This window comes from Pristiophorus japonicus, unplaced genomic scaffold (genome assembly GCF_044704955.1).
Source record: "Pristiophorus japonicus isolate sPriJap1 unplaced genomic scaffold, sPriJap1.hap1 HAP1_SCAFFOLD_221, whole genome shotgun sequence".
In the NCBI taxonomy this organism is placed as follows: Eukaryota; Metazoa; Chordata; class Chondrichthyes; family Pristiophoridae; genus Pristiophorus; species Pristiophorus japonicus.
The window spans coordinates 155864-172073 of NW_027251919.1; the positions used below are offsets into that span (position 1 = coordinate 155864).

General features: G+C 53.5%; 4 non-coding genes across 4 annotated transcripts; all 4 read left to right on the top strand.

Annotated features, from left to right (window-relative positions):
* Positions 1–5747: 5747 nt before the first annotated feature.
* On the top strand, positions 5748–5820 carry trnat-agu (transfer RNA threonine (anticodon AGU)). The gene has a single exon. It is a non-coding gene; the product is annotated as a tRNA-Thr (tRNA).
* Positions 5821–8856: 3036 nt separating this feature from the next.
* Positions 8857–8929, top strand: trnai-uau (transfer RNA isoleucine (anticodon UAU)). The gene has a single exon. It is a non-coding gene; the product is annotated as a tRNA-Ile (tRNA).
* A 4751-nt stretch (positions 8930–13680) lies between these two features.
* On the top strand, positions 13681–13753 carry trnat-ugu (transfer RNA threonine (anticodon UGU)). The gene has a single exon. It is a non-coding gene; the product is annotated as a tRNA-Thr (tRNA).
* A 2212-nt stretch (positions 13754–15965) lies between these two features.
* On the top strand, positions 15966–16038 carry trnat-ugu (transfer RNA threonine (anticodon UGU)). Its single transcript has one exon. It is a non-coding gene; the product is annotated as a tRNA-Thr (tRNA).
* The last annotated feature ends 172 nt before the right edge of the window (positions 16039–16210 follow it).

The following is a 16210-nucleotide window of genomic DNA, read 5'->3' on the forward strand; positions in this document are numbered from 1 at the left end:
CCCCACTCTCTCCCCTTCCCCCCTCTCTCTCCCCTTCCCCTCTCTCTCCCATTCCCCCTCTCACCATTTCCCCACTCTCCCCCATCCCCTTTCTCTCCCCTTCCCCACTCTCTCCCTTTCCCCACTCTCTCCCTTCCTCTCTCTCTCCCCTTCCCCTCTCTCCCCATCCCCTCTCTCCCCTTCCCCACTCTCACTCTTCCCCTCTCCTCCCCTTCCCCACTCTCTCCCTTTCCCCCACTCTCTCCCTTTCCCCACTCCCTCCTTTCCCCACTCTCTCCCATTCCACTCTCTCCCCTTCCCCTCTCTCTCCCCTTCCCTATTCTCTCCCCCTTCCCCACTCTCTCCCCTTCCTCTCTCTCCCTTCCCCTCTCTCTCCCCTTCCCCACTCTCTACCCTTACGCACTCTCTCCCTTTCCCCACTCTCTCCCTTTCCCCACTCTCTCCCCTTCCCATCTCTCTCCCCCTTCACCACTCTCTCCCCTTCCCACTCTCTCCCCTTCTACTCTCTCTCCCCTTCCCCACTCTCTCCCCTTCCCCACTCTCTCCCTTCGCCACTCTCTCCCCTTCCCCACTCTCCCTCCTTCCCCACACTCTCCCCTTCTCCTCTCTATCCCCTTCCCCTCTCTCTCCCCTTCCCCACTCTCTCCCCTTCCCCATTCTCTCCCTTTCCCCACTCTCTCTCCTTCCCCCTCTCTCCCCTTCCCCTCTCTCTTCACTCCATCCACCTCTCTCCCTTCCCCACTCTCTCTCCTTCCTCCCTCTCTCACCTTCGCCACTCTCTCCCCTTCCCCTCTCTCTCTCCCATCACCCCTCTCTCTCACACCGTCCAATCTCTCCCCTATCTCGCTCTCTCCCCTTCCCCTCCACTCTTTCCCTTTTCCCCCTCTCTCACACATCTTCCTCTCTCTCACCTATTCCCTCTCTCTCCTCTACCCAATTTTCTCTTCTCTCTCTCTCTCCTTCCCCTAGCTCTTCCTTCCCCCCTCTCTCCCCTTTCACCCTCTCTCACACTCTCTCCCCTCCCCCTATCTCTCTCCCCTTCACTCACTCTCTCTCAATTTCTCCCTGTGTCTCTCCCCTTCCCCCCAGTCTCCCATTTACCCTTCACCCTCTCCCCTTCCCTTGGAATCTCTCACCCATTTCCCCTCTCTCACTCCTTCCCCTCTCTCTCCCCTTCCCCCCTCTCCCCCTTCCCCACTCTCTCCTTTCACCACTCTCTCCCTTTCCCCACTCTCTCCCCTTCCCCACTCTCTCCCCTCCCCCACTCTCTCCCCTTCCCCCTCTCTTTCACTCCATCCACTCTCTCCCCTTCCCCTCTCTCTCCCCATCCCCACTCTCTCCCTTTCCCCACTCTCTCCCCTTCCCCACTCTCTCCCCTTCCCCACTCTCTCCCCTTCCCCCTCTCTTTCACTCCATCCACTCTCTCCCCTTCCCCTCTCTCTCCCCATCCCCACTCTCTCCCTTTTCCCACTCTCTCCCCTTCCCCACTCTCTCCCCTTCCCCACTCTCTCCCCCTCCCCCTCTCTTTCACTCCATCCACTCTCTCCCCTTCCCCTCTCTCTCCCCTTCCCCACGCTCTCCACTTCCCCACTCTCTCCCCTTCCCCACTCTCTCCCCTTCCCCCTCTCTTTCACTCCATCCACTCTCTCCCTTCCCCTCTCTCTCCCCATCCCCACTCTCTCCCTTTTCCACTCTCTCCCCTTCCCCACTCTCTCCCCTTCCCCACTCTCTCCCCTTCCCCCTCTCTTTCACTCCATCCACTCTCTCCCCTTCACCTCTCTCTCCCCTTCCCCACACATCTCCACTTCCCCTCTCTCTCCCCATCCCCACTCTCTCCCTTTCCCCACTCTCTCCCCTTCCCCACTCTCTCCCCTTCCCCACTCTCTCCCCTTCCCCTCTCTTTCACTCCATCCACTCTCTCCCCTTCCCCTCTCTCTCCCCATCCCCACTCTCTCCCTTTCCCCACTCTCTCCCCTTCCCCACCCCCTCTCCCCTTTCCCCACTCTCTCCCCTTCCCCACTCTCTCCCCTTCCCCACTCTCTCTCCCCATTCCCACTCTCTCCCTTTCTCCACTCTCTCCCCATCCCCACTCTCTCCCTTTCCCCACTCTCTCCCCTTCCCCACTCTCCTCCCCTTCCCCACTCTCTCACCTTCCCCACTCTCTCCCCTTCCCCACTCTCTCCCCTTCCCCACTCTCTCCCCTTCCCTCTCTCTGCCTCCCTTTCTCCCTTCCCCTCTCCTCCTTCCACTCTAACTCTCCCTTCCCCATCACGATCCTTTTTCCCGGTATCTTGCTTTCCCCGTCTTTCACTCATTCCCTCTCCCTCCATTGCCTCACCCTCTCTCTCCCCTTCCTCTCTCTTGCTCTCCCTTCCCTCTCTACTTTCATTCGCTCCCCACTCCTTCCTCTCTCTCTTTCCTCATCTATCTTACTTCTCTCCCCAACCCCTCTATCTACTAACCACTCCTTCCCCCTCTCTCTCCCCTTCCCCTCCCTCCCTCCTACCACTCCCCCTTTTCCCTTCCCCTCTCTTTCCTGCTCCTTCCCCTGTCTTTCGCAGAGCAGGTGGCTCCATAGCTCAGGGGTCGTGGGTTCAAATCTCAAAATTAGCTCAGTACTTAAATTCACTGCCAATTAACAATGGCTTTAATTATAAATATTAAACAGCTCCGAGACTGACCCGAGATCGAAAAACTCTCGTGTTCTCCTTTTGCCGCCTTACCCGTCCTTTCCCTTCTCCCTCTCTCCCTGCTTTCCCCATCACTGCACATTCTGCCTCTTTTTACTTTCTCCCATACCCCACTCTCTCCCCTCCGCCCTCTCTCTCCTCTTCCCCTCTCTCTTTCCCATTCTCCCCCTCTCTCACATCTTCCTCTCTCTCATTCGTTCCCTCTCTCTTCTCTACCAATTTCCTCTTCCCTCTCTCCTTCCCATCCCTCTCTTTCCCTTCCTCCTGTCTCTCTCCCCTTCCCCGCGCTCTCCCCTTCCCTCTTCTCTCCCCTTCCCCCGTCTCTTCCCTCCCCCTCTCTCCCCTTCCCCATTCTCTCTCCTTCTACTTTACTCACTACTTTACTCTCTACTTTAATTCGCTCCCCACTCCTTCCCCGCTCTCTCCTTCCTCGTCTATCTTACTTCTCTCCCCAAACCCTCTGTCCGCGAACCACTCCTTCCCCCTCTCTCCCCTTCCCTCTCTCACTCCATCCAATCTCTCCCTCCCTTCCACACATTCTCTCCCCTTCCCTTCCTCCCTCTTTCCTTTCTCCATCTGTCTCTCCCCTTCCCCTCTCTCTTCCTCCCTGTCTCCCCTTCCCTCTCTCACTCCATCCACTCTCTTTCCCCTTCCCCCTCTCTCCCTTTCCACTCTCTATTTTCCCTTCCCTTCCCCTCTCTTTCCTGCTCCTTCCCCTGTCTTTCTCACAAACAGGTGGTTCCATATCTCAGGGGTTAAACCAGTGGTCGTGAGTTCAAATCTCACTGGGGCCTACTTAAAGTTAGTTTAGTAATTAAATATGCATCACTCATTTCTGGCACTCCCCTCTGCCTTTTCACTGTCACTCTCACTTTTCCCTTTCCTTTCAGACTCCCCCCTTCTCCCTCTCTCTCCCCATCATAAAAGGTTTATAAAACAACATCACTTTGTTCACAGTACTTGTAGCAGCACTTGTGTGCTGAGAGATTTGCTTAGTATTGTCACTGGTGGCAATAAACGCCTGGGCTATCGCTATGGCCTTACTCAAGGTTGGAGTCTCTACAGTCAAAAGTTTGCGAAGTACAGTTTCGTGGCCAATGCCAAGTACAAAGAAGTCCTTGAGCATGTGCTCCAAATGTCCTTCAAAATTTGCAATGTCCTGCAAGGCCCCTTAGCTCAGTGACATAGCTTGCCACATCCTGGCCTTCAGACCTCTTGTACGTGTAGAACCGATACCTCGCCATCAGAACACTTTCCTTCGGGTTCCGATGCTCCCGGACCAGTGTGCACAACTCATCGTACGATTTCTCTGTGGGTTTCGCTGGAGCAAGCAGTTTTTTCATGAGGCCATACGTTGGTGCCCTGCAAACGGTGAGGAGAATCGTCCTTCGTTTGGCAGCGTTCGTTTCTCCTTCCATCTCGTTGGCCACGAAGTATTGGTCGAGTCGCTCCACGAAGGTTTCCCAATCATCTCCCTCCGAATATTTCTCCAGGATGCCCACTGTTCTCTGCATCGTTGGGTTCGTCATCTGTATCTCGTCGCCAGTTGTGGTGTATGAATAAAGAGTCTGACCAGATACTGCGGGCTCAAAGCAAAGTGTGACCTTAGTCTTTTATTGCAGGTCTCCAGAGTGACTCTCCAGCCTGTGAGGCCTCCTTAAGTACAGGTGCTCCCAAGGGATTGTGGGAGCCCTTGGAAATCCATGGGATGAGCCCTCTGGTGGTTACATAAGGTATTTACAGATTTACATATATAACACCCATCACGACCCGTTCTACATCTTTTTACCCCTCTCTCCCTTTCCCACCATCTTGCTTTCCCCGTCTCTCACTCATTCCCCTCTCTCACTCTCTCCCGTCTCCCTTTCCTCACCCTCTCACCTTCCCCTCTCTCCCTCTCTCCCCTACCCACTCTCTCCACCCTCTCTCCCCTTCTCTCGCTCCCCTCCCCCTTTCTCTCCCCATCCCCCTGTCTCTCTTTCCCCTTCCTCTCTCTCTCTCTCCTTCCACCTCTCTTTCCCCTTCCCCCTCTCTCTCACTCCTTCCACTCTCTCTTTTCCCTTCCCCTCTCTTTCCTGCTCCTTCCCCGATCTTCTGTAGCAAATGTGGCTCCATAGCTTCGGGGTGAGAGCCCTGGATTTGTAAACTAGGGGTCGTGAGTTCAAATTGTACTGGGGCCTGTTCAAAAATTGTTCAAGTTAATTTTCAATTAACAAGAGCTTTAATTGTAAATATTAAACAGCTCTGAGACTGACCCGAGATCAAAAGGCTTTCCTGTTCTTGTCTCTCTCCCCTATCGTCTCCTGACCCGCCCTTTCCCTCTCTCCCGACTTTCCCCATCACTACACATTCTGCCTCTTTTTACTCGTTCCCGCTCTCTCGTTTTCCCCACTACTTTTCTCACTCATTCCACTCTCTCCCCTTCCCCTCTTTCTACCCATCCCCACTCTCTCCCCTTCCCCACTCTCCCCTTCCCCTCTTTCTACCCATCCCCACTCTCTCCCCTTCCCCACTCTCTCCCCTTCCCCACTTTCTCCCCTTCCCCATTCTCTCCCCTTCCCCTCTCTCTCCCCTTCCCCAATCTCTCCACTTCCCCACTCTCTCCCGTTCTACATCTTTTTACCCCTCTCTCCCTTTCCCACTATCTCCCTTTCCCCGTCTTTCACTCCTTCCCCTCTTCCCTCCCTTGCCTCACCCTCTCTCCTCCCCCCTTTCTCCTTCTCCTCTCTATTTTCATTCTTTCCTCACTCCTTCCCTCTCTCTCCGCTTCCCCTCCCCCTCTAACTCCCGTCTTCCCGCTCCCCCTCCTCCTCTCTCCTCTCTCTCACTCCTTCCCTTCTTGCTCCCCTTCCCCTCCCTCTCTCTCCCATACCCCTCTCTCTTCAACCCTGTCTCACCTTCCCTCTCTCACTCCATCCGCTCTCTCTCCCCTTCCCCTCTCTCTTACACTCCTTCCACTCTCTCTCTTTCCACTTCCCCTCTCTCTCACTCCTTCCACTCTCTCTTTTCCCTTCCCCTCTCTTTCCTGCTCCTTCCCCTGTCTTTTTCCAAGTAGGTGGCTCCATAGCTCAGGGGTTAGAGCACTAGTCTAGTAAACCAGGGGTCGTGAGTTCAAATCTCACTGGGGCCTGCTCAAAATTAGCTCGGTATTTAAATTAACAAGGGCTGTAATTATAAATATCAAACAGCTCCGTGAGCGATGCTGGCTCTTGTCTCAATTGCACTTTCTCTAACTCAAAATCTCTCTCCGCCTTCCACATTCTGCATCTTTTTAGCCCTCTCTCCCTTTCCCGCTATCGCTTTCCCCGTCACTCACTCATTCCCCTCTCTCCCCTTCCCCCTCCTCACCCTCTTCCCTTCCCCTCTCTACTATCATTCTTTACTCACTCCTTCCCCTCTCTCTCCTTCCTCCTCTATCTTGCCTCTCACTCCCCCTTCCCGCGCTCTCCCTCCACCTCTCTTTTCCTCTCTCCTCTCTCTCACTCCTTCCCCTCCTCCTCCCCTTCTCCTCCCACTCTCTCTTTTCCCTTCCCCTCTCTCTTCCTCCTTCCCCTTTCTCTCCCCTTATACTCTCTCCCCTCCCACTCCTTCCCCTCTCTCTCTCTCCCTTCCACACTCTCTCTCCATCCCCTCCTTCTCTTTCCCCACATCCTTCTATTCCTCGCTGTCTCCACTTCCGTCTCTCTCACTCCATCCCCACTCTCTCCCCTTCCCCTCTCTCACCCCTTCCCCTCTCTCTCACTCCTTCCACTCTCTCACCCCTTCCCCTTCCCTCTCTCTCACTCCTTCCACTCTCTCTTCCCCCTTCTCTCGCTCTCTTCCCTGCCCCTCTCTCTTTCTCCCAGTCTCCACTTCCCTCTCTCTCTCCCCTTCCCCTCCCTCTCTCTCCACTTCCCCTCTCTCGCTCACTCCTTCGACTCTCTCTTTTCCCTTCCTCTCTCTTTCCTGCTCCTTCCCCTGTCTTTCCCAGAGCAGGTGGCTCCATAGCTCAGGGGTTAGAGTACTGATCTGGTAAACCGGCAGTTGTGGGTTCAAATCTCACTGTGACCTACTCAAAATTCACCGTCAATTAGCAAGGATGTTAATTATAAATATTAAACCGACCCTGGAACAGCAGGTTTTCCTGTTCTTGTCTCTCTCTCCACTCTGGCCTCCTTTCCCCTTCTCCCTGCTTTCCCCATCACAACATATTCTGCCTCTTTTTACTCGGTCCCACTCTCTTGCTTTCCCCGCTACTTTCTCACTCTCCCCTTCCCCCTCTCCCACCCCTTCCACTGTCGCTCATGCATTCTCCTCTCCCTTTTCATTTTCTCCCCCACTCTCTCCCTCCCCTCCCCTGTCTCCACTCTTCTCGGCCCCCTCCCTCCTCCCTTTATCTCCTTCCCTCGCTCTCGCTCTCCCCTTTCCCCTCAGACTCTCCCCCTCCTCCTTTGGCCCATTCCCCCCTCTCTCACTTTCTCCTTCCCGCCCTCTCTCCCCTTCCCCCCCCTCTCTCCCCTTCCCACTCTTAAACACTCGTTACCCACTCTCTCTCTCCTACGCCTCTCTCCCATTCGCCACTCTCTCACTCCTTCGCCGCGCTCTCATTCCTTCGCCACTCTCTCCCCCTCCCTCCCTCTCTTTCCCCTCCCCGCCTCTCTCACTCCCCTCCCCCTCTCTCTTCCTCCCTGCCCCCAGGGGTCGTGAGTTCAAATCTCACTGGGGCCTACTCAAAATTAGCTCAGTATTTAAATTCACTGTCAATTAACAAGGGCTTTAATTATCAATATTAAACAGCTCCGAGACCGACATTGGAACTAAAGGCTCCCCTCACACCCTTCCCCCTCTCCTCTTCTCGTCTCTCTTACACTCTCTCTCCACTTCCAAATCTCTCTCTCCCTTCCCCATCACAACCCGTTCTACATCTTTTTATCCTTCTCTCCCTTTCCCATAATCTCGCTTTCCCCGTCTCTCACTCATTCCCCTCTCCCCCCTTCCCCCTCCCTCGCCTCACCCTCTCTCCTTCCCCCTCTCTCCTTCCCTTCTCTACTTTCATTCTTTCCTCACTCCTTCCCTCTCTCTCCCCCCCCCGTCTCTTTTCCTCTCTCCTCACTCTTACTCCTTCTGCTCTTGCTCCCCTTCCCCTCCCTCTCTCTCCCATACCCCTCTCTCTTCCTCCTGTCTCACCTTCCCTCTCTCACTCCATCCACACTCTCTGCCCTTCCCCCTCTCTCACTCGTCCACTCTCTCTTTTCCCTTCCCCGCTCTTTCCTGCTCCTTCCCCCTCTCTTTCCTGCTCCTTCCCCTGTCTTTCCCACAGCAGGTGGCTCCATAGCTCAGGGGTTACAGCGCTGGTTTAGTAATCCCGTGTCTGTGGGTTCAAATCTCATTGGGGGCCAATTTAGTATTTAAATACCTGTGTGTTATTCCTCCCATCCTTTCCCCTTTTCTTTCAGGTTCTCCCCGTCTCTGCCCTCCCCCTCTCTCTCTCTCACTCCTTCCCCCTCTTTCCCCTTCCTCCCTTTCTCTCCCCTTCCCCTCCTCTCTCTCACTCTCCATTCTCTCTCTCTCCTTTCCATTTCCTTTCAGATTATTCCCTTCTCCCTCTCTCTCCCCTTCCCCTCTCTTTCCGTTCCCCATCTCTCTCCCCTTCCCCCTCCCTCTCTTTCCCCCTTCCCTTTTTCCTACTCCTTCCCTTTTCTCTCCCCCTTCTACATTCTACATTCTCCCCACCTCCCTGTCTCCCCTTCCCCCTCTCCCTGACTCCTTCCCCTTCACTTCTCTCCCCCTCCCCCTGTCTCAGTCCCCTTCTGCTCTCTCCTCTTCTTCACTCTTTCTCACTCCTTCCCCTCTCTTCCCTTCCCCTTCACTTCTCTCCCCCTCCCCCTGTCTCACTCCCCTTCTGCTCTCTCCTCTTCTTCACTCTTTCTCACTCCTTCCCCCTCTCTTCCCTTCACCTCTCTTTCCCCTTTACTCTCTCTCTCCACTGCCCCTCTCTCTTTCTCCTAATCTATCCTTCCCCCTCTCTCTCACTCCTTCACCACTCTCTCCCGTTGCTCTCCCTCTCTCGCCACTTCCCCTCTCTCTCACTCCTTCCACTCTCGCTCTCCCCTTCCCCTCTCACTTCTGCCCTGTCTCCTCTTCCCCTCTCTTCCCTGTTCCTTCCACCATCATCATTGAAGCAGGTGGCTCCATAGCTCAGCGGTTAGAGCTCTGGTCTTATAAACCAGAGGTTGTGAGTTTTAATCTCACTGGGGCTTGTTCAAAATTAGTTTAGTATTTAAATGTGTATCTCTCTCTTCTGCCTCTGCCTTTTCACTTTCGCTCTCACTTTTCCCTTTCCTTTCAGACTCCCCCCTTCTCCCTCTCGCCCCCTCTCCTTGCCCTCCACTCTCTCTCCCCCAGCATAAAAGGTTTATAAAACAACATCACTTTGTTCACAGTACTTGTAGCAGCACTTGTGTGCTGAGAGATTTGCTCAGTATTGTCACTGGTGGCAATAAACACCTGGGCTATCGCTATGGCCTTACTCAAGGTTGGGGTCTCTACAGTCAAAAATTTGCGAAGTACAGTTTCGTGGCCAATGCCAAGTACAAAGAAGTCCTTGAGCATGTGCTCCAAATGTCCTTCAAAATTTGCAATGTCCTGCAAGGCCCCTTAGCTCGGTGACATAGCTTGTCACTTCCTGGCCTTCAGACCTCTTGTACGTGTAGAACCGATACCTCGCCATCAGAACACTTTCCTTCGGGTTCCGATGCTCCCGGACCAGTGTGCACAACTCATCGTACGATTTCTCTGTGGGTTTCGCTGGAGCAAGCAGGTTTTTCATGAGGCCATACGTTGGTGCCCTGCAAACGGTGAGGAGAATCGGCCTTCGTTTGGCAGCGTTCGTTTCTCCTTCCATCTCGTTGGCCACGAAGTATTGGTCGAGTCGCTCCACGAAGATTTCCCAATCATCTCCCTCCGAAAATTTCTCCAGGATGCCCGCTGTTCTCTGCATCGTTGCTTTCATCATCAGTATCTCGTCGCCAGTTGTTGTGTATGAATAAAGTGTCTGACCAGATACTGCGGGCTCAAAGCTGAGTGTTACCTTAGTCTTTTATTACAGGTCTCCAGAGTGCCTCTCCAGCCTGTGAGGCCTCCTTAAGTACAAGTGCTCCCAAGGGATTGTGGGATCCCTTGGGACTCCAGGGGATGAGCCCTCTGGTGGTTACACAAGGTATTTACAGATTTACAGATATAAAACCCATCATGACCCGCTCAACATCTGTTTACCCCTCTCTCCCTTTCCCACTATCTCTCTTTCCCCGTCTCTCACTCATTCCCCTCTCTCACTCTCTCCCGTCTCCCTCGCCTCACCCTCTCACCTTCCCCCCTCTCCCTCTCTCCCCTACCCACTCTCTCCACCTTCTCTCCCCTTCTCTCTCTCCCCTCCCCCTTTCTCTCCCCATCCCCCTGTCTTTCTTTCCCCTTCCTCTCTCTCTCTCACTCCTTCCACTCCCTCTTTTCCCTTCCCCCTCTCGCTTTCACTCCTTCCACTCCCTCTTTTCCCTTCCCCTCTCTTTCCTACTCCTTTCCCTGTTGTTATCTGCAAATGCAGCTTAGTAGCTCAGGGGTTAAAACAGTAGATTTATAAACCATTGGTTGTATGTTCAAAAGTTACTGGGGCCTACTCAAAATTCATCGTCAATTAACAAGAGCTTTAATTCTAAATATTAAACAGCTCCAAGACTGACCATACAATAACATCCACTCTCTCTCTCTCTCTCTCTTCCTCCATGTCTCCCCTTCCACTGTTGTTCAGTCCTTATTCTTGCCCTTTCTCTCCTTCCCTCGCTCTCGCTCTCTCCTTTCCCATCAGACTCTGGCCCATTCAACCTTTCCCCTCTCTCTCTTTTTCTTTCCTGTATTTCCCACAGCAGGTGGCTCCATAGCTCAGGGGTTAGAGCACTGGTCGAGTAAACCAGGGGTCGTGAGTCCAAGTCTCACTGAGGCCTTCTCAAAATTAGCTCAGTATTTAAATTCACTGTTAGTTCACAAAAGTTATAAATATAAAACAGCTCTGAGACCGACCCTGAAAGAAAACTCTCCTTCTCCCTCTCTTCCTGCTTTCCCCATCACTGCACATTCTGCCTCTTTTTACTCTTACCCGCTCTCTCACTTTCCCCGTTTCTCTTTATCACTCATTCCCCTCTCTCTCCTCTTCCACACTCTCTCTCTCAGCTTCACTCTCTCTCTCCCTTTTGCCCTCCCCACGCTCTCCCCTCCCCCACTCTCTCCCCTTCCCCCCACTCCCCTTCCCGCTCTTAAACACTCGTTATACTCTCTCTCACTCCTACCCCTCTCTCCCTTCCACCTCTCTCCCATTCACCGCTCTCTCACTCCTTCACCACTCTCTCCCCCTCCCTCCCGATCTTTCCCCTACCCGACTCTCTCTCTACCCTTCCCCGCTCTCTCCCCTTCCCCTCTCTCTCACTCCTTCCACTCTCTCTTCTCCCTTCCCCTCTCTTTCCTGCTCCTTCCCCTGTATTTCCCAGAGCAGGTGACTCCATAGCTCAGGGGTTAGAGCACTGGTCCAGTAAACCAGGGGTCGTAGATTCACATATCACTGGGGTCTACTCAAAATTAGCTCAGTATTTAAATTATAAATATTAAACAGCTCTGAGACCAACCCTAGAACAGAAGACTCTCCTGTTCTCTTCTCCCTCTCTCCCTGCTTTCCCCATCACTGCACATTTTTACTCTTTCCCGCTCTCTCGCTTTCCCCGTTTCTCTTTATCACTCATTCCGCTCTCTCTCCTTTTCCCCCTCTCTCTTCCCTTCCCCTCTCTCTTTCCCATTCCCCCCCTCTCTCACATCTTCCACTCTCTCATCCGTTCCCTCTCTCTTCTCTACTCATTTTCTCCTCCCTCTCCCTCTCCTTCCCCTCCTTCTCGATCCCCTTCCCCCTCTCTCCCTCCCCTTCCCCCCTCCCTCTCTCTCCTCTTCCCCCTCTCTCTCTCCCCTTCTGCCTCTCTCTCTGTCCACTGTCACTCACTCCTTCCCCTCTCCCTTTTCATTTTCTCCCCCACTCTCTCCCTCCCCTCCCCTGTCTCCACTTTTTACGCCCACTCCCTCCTCCCTTTCTCTCCTTCCCTCGCTCTCGCTCTCCCCATTCCCATCAGACTCTTCCCCTCCCCCTCTGGCCCATTCCCGCCTCTCTTCCTTTCTCCCTCCCCACTCTCTACCCACTACATTCTCCCCCCTCTCTCATCTTCCCCACTCTCTCCCCTTCCCAACTGTATCTCCCGTCTTCCCCCTCTCTCCCTTCCTCCCTCTCTCCCCTTCCCCCCTCTCTCCACCTCCCCTTCCCGCCTCTCTCTCTCCCCTTCCCCTCTCTCTTTCTCCCTATCTTCAGGGGTCGTGAGTTCAAATCTCACTGGGGCCTACTCAAAATTAGCTCAGCATTTAAATTCACTATCAGTTAACAAGGGCTTTAATTATAAATATTAAACAGCTCCGAGACCGACATTGGAACTACAGACTCCCCTCACATCCTTCCCCCTCTCCTCTTCTCGTCTCTCTTACACTCTCTCTCCACTTACAAATCTCTCTCTCCCTTCCCCATCATGACCCGTTTTACATCTTTTTACCCCTCTCTCACTTTCCCGCTATCTCGCTTTCCCCGTCTCTCACTCATTCCCCTCTGCCTCTTCCCCTTCCCTTGCCTCACCCTCTCTCCTTCCCTCTCTCTCTTCCCTTCCCCTCTCTTGCTCTCCCCTTCCCTCTCTACTTTCATTCTCTCCCCACTCCTTCCCCTCTCTCTCCTTCCTCGTCTATCTTACTTCTCTCCCCAACCCCTCTGTCCGCTAACCACTCCTGCTCCCTCTCTCCTCGTCCTTCACTCACTCCATCCACTCTCTCCCTCCCTTCCACACACTCTCTCCCCTTCCCCCCTCTTTCCTTTCCCCCTCTGTCTCTCCCCTTCCCCTCTCTCTTCCTCCCTGTCTCCCCTTCCCCCTCTCTCTCCCCTTCCACTCTCTCTTTTCCCTTCCCCTCTCTTTCCTGCTCCTTCCCCTGTCTTGCCCAAAGTAGGTGACTCTGTAGCTCAGGGGTTAGAGCACTGGTTTAGTAAACCTGGGTTTGTGTCTTCAGCTTTCAGAGGGGCCTCCTCAAAATTTACTCAGTATTTAAATTTACTGTCAATTAACAAGGGCTTTGATTATAAATAATAAACAGCTCCAAGACCGACCCTAGAAGAAAAGGTTTCCCTATTCTTGTCTCTCTCTCCTTTCCCTCTCTCCCTGCTTTCCCCATCACTACACATTCTGCCTCTTTTTACTCGTTCCTGCTCTCTCGCTTTCCTCGTCTCTGTTCATCACTCATTCCCCTCTCTCTCCCCTTCCCCCTCTCTCCCACTCCTTCCACTCTCTCTTTACCCTTCCCCTCTCTTTCCTGCTCCTGCCCCTGTTTTTCCCAGAGTAGGTGGCTTCATAGCTCAGGGGTTCGAGCACTGGTTTGGTGAAACCAAAGATCGTGAGTTCAAATATCACTAAGGCCTAATTTAGTATTTAAATTCCTGTCTCTCTTTTTCCCCTTTCCTTTCAGGTTCTCCCCCTCTCTCTGCCCTCCCCCTCCTCTCTCTCACCCCTTCCCCCTCTCTCCCCAAAACATCTCTTTCCCCTTCCTCTCTCTCCCTCCTCTCACTCTCCTTTCCCTTTCCTTTCAGATTCTTCCCTTCTCCCTCTCTTTCCCTTCCCCATCTCTCGCCCCTCCCCTCCCCTCCCTCTCTTTCCCCTTCCCCCTTCTCTTCCCTCTTTCCTACTCCTTCCCTTCTCTCTCCCCACCTTCTACATTCTCCCCACCTCTCTCTCTCCCCTTCCCCTCCCTGTCTCCCCTTCCCTCTCTCTCTCACTCCTTCACCACTCTTTCCCGTTCCTCCCCCTCTCTCTCCCCTTCCCCTCTCTCACTCCTTCCACTCTCGTTCTCCCCTTCTCCTCTCTCTGCCTCCCCTGTCTTCCCTAAAGTAGGTGGCTCCATAGCTCAGGGGTTAGAGCACTGGTCTTGTAAACCAGTGGTCGTGAGTTCAAATCTCACTGGGGCCTACTCAAAAATGATTTAAATATGCATCTCTCATTTCTGGCACTCACTTTTCCATTGCCTTTCAGACTCCCCACTTCTCACTCCCCTTTCCTTCTCTTGCCTCCCCCCCCCCCACTCCACTCTCTCACCCCCCATCATAAAAGGTTTATAAAACAACATCACTTTGTTCGCAGCACTTGTGTGCTGAGAGATTTGCTTAGTATTGTCACTGGTGGCAATAAACGCCTGGGCTATCGCTATGGCCTTACTCAAGGTTGGGGTCTCGACAGTCAAAAGTTTGTGAAGTACAGTTTCATGGCCAATGCCAAGTACAAAGAAGTCCTTGAGCATGTGCTCCAAATGTCTTTCAAAATTTGCAATGTCCTGCAAGGCCCGTAAGCTCGGTAACATAGCTTGTCACTTCCTGACCTTCAGACCTCTTGTACGTGTCGAACCGATACCTCGCCATCAGAACACTTTCCTTCGGGTTCCGATGCTCAGGGGTTAGAGCACTGGTCTAGTAAACCAGGCGTCGTGGGTTCAAATCTCACTGGGGCCTGCTCAGTATTTAAATTCACTGTCAATTAACAAGGGATTTAATTATAAATATTAACCAGCTCTGAGACTGATCCTGGAACAAAAGGCTCCTGACTCCCTCTCTCCCTACTTTCCCCATCACTACACATTCTGCCTCTTTTTACTCGTTCCCCCTCTCTCTCTCCCTCCCCTTCCACTGTCACTCACTACTTCCCCTCTCCCTTTTGATTTTCTCCCCCACTCTCTCCCTCCCCTCCCCTGTCTCCACTCTTCTCGCCCCCCTCCCACCTCCCTTTCTCTCCTGCTCTTCCCTTTCCCATCAGACACTCCCCCTCCCCCTCTGGCCCATTCCCCCCTCTCTCCCCTTCTCTCCCTCTCTCCCCTTCCCCACACTATCCCCTTCTCCACTCTCTCCCCTTCTCCCCTCTATCCACTCTCTCCTCTCTATCCACTCTCTCCCCTCTATCCACTCGCTCCCCTTCTCCCTCTCTCACCTTCCCCTCCCTCTGTCCCCTTCCCCTCCCTCTCTTTCTGCTCCCCATCTCTCTCACTCCTTCCGCTCTCTCTCCCCCTCTTCTACATTCTCTCTCTCCATCCCTTCCTCTCTTTCTCCACCTCCTTCTCTTCCTCGCTGTCTCCACTTTCCCCCCTCTCACTCCTTCCACTCTCTCTCTTTCCCCTCCCTCTCTCTCCCCTTCCCCCCTCTCTTTCACTCCTTCCACTCTCTCTTTTCCCTTCCCCTCTCTTTCCTTTAGTATTGAAATACCCGTCTCTCATTCCTCCCACTCTTTTCGCTTTTCTTTCAGGTTCTCCCCCTCTCTCTGCCCTCCCCCTCTCTCTCACTCCTTCCCCCTCTCTCCCCCTTCACCTCTCTTTCCCCTTCCTCCCTCTCACTCCTCCTCACTCTCTCCCCACTCTCTTCTCTCTCTCCTCTCCCTTTCCTTTCAGATTTTTCCCTTCTCCCTCTCTCTCCCCTTCTCCATCTCTCTTGCTTTCCCCTCCCTCTATTTCCCCCTTCCCTCGCATTCTTTGCTCACTTCTTCCACTCTCTCTCCTTCCTCCTCCATCTTCCCTCTCTATCCCATTCCCCTCTCTCTATCCCCTTCCCCTCTCTCTCTCCCCTTCCCCTCTCGCTCCCCCTTACTGCTCTCCCCCTCCCCCTCTCTTTACCTCACTCCTCTCTCTCAATCCTTCCCCTCCTACTCCCCTTCCCCTCGCTCTCTCCCCTTCCCCTCTCTCTCACTCCTTCCACTCTCTCTTTTCCCTTCCCTTCTCTTTCCTGCTCCTTCCCCTATCTCCCCCAGAGCAGGTGGCTCCATAGCTCAGGGGTTAGAGCACTTGTCTAGTAAAGCAGGGGTAGAGGGTTCAAATCTCACTGGGGCCTAATTTAGTATTTAAATACCCAACTCTCACTTTCTCTCTTTTCCCTTTCCTTTCAGGTTCTCCCCCTCTCTCCCCTTAACATCTCTTTCCCCGTCTTCACTGCTCTCCACTCTTTCTCACTCCTTCCCCCTCTCTTTCCCCGTCCCTCTCTCTTTCTCTCACTCCTTCATCACTCTCTCCCGTTCTTCTCCCTCTCCCTCCGCTTCCCCCCTCTCTCACTCCTTCCACTCTCGCTCTCCACTTCTCCACTCTCTTCCTCCCTGTCTCCCTTCCCGTCGCTTTCCTGTTCCTTGCACTGTCTTCTCTAGAGAAGGTGGCTCCATAGCTCAGGGGTTAGAGCACTGGTCTTGTAAACCAGGGGTTGTGAGTTTAAATCTCACTGGGGCCTACTCAAAATTAGTTTAGTATTTAAATATGCATCTCTCTCTTCTGCCTCTGCATTTTTACTTTCAGACTCCCCCCTTCTCCCTCTCTCTCTCTCTCCCCTTTCCCTCTTTTTCCCTCTCAATGTCCTCCCTCCCCACCCTGCTCCACTCTCTCTCCCCCCATCATAAAAGGTT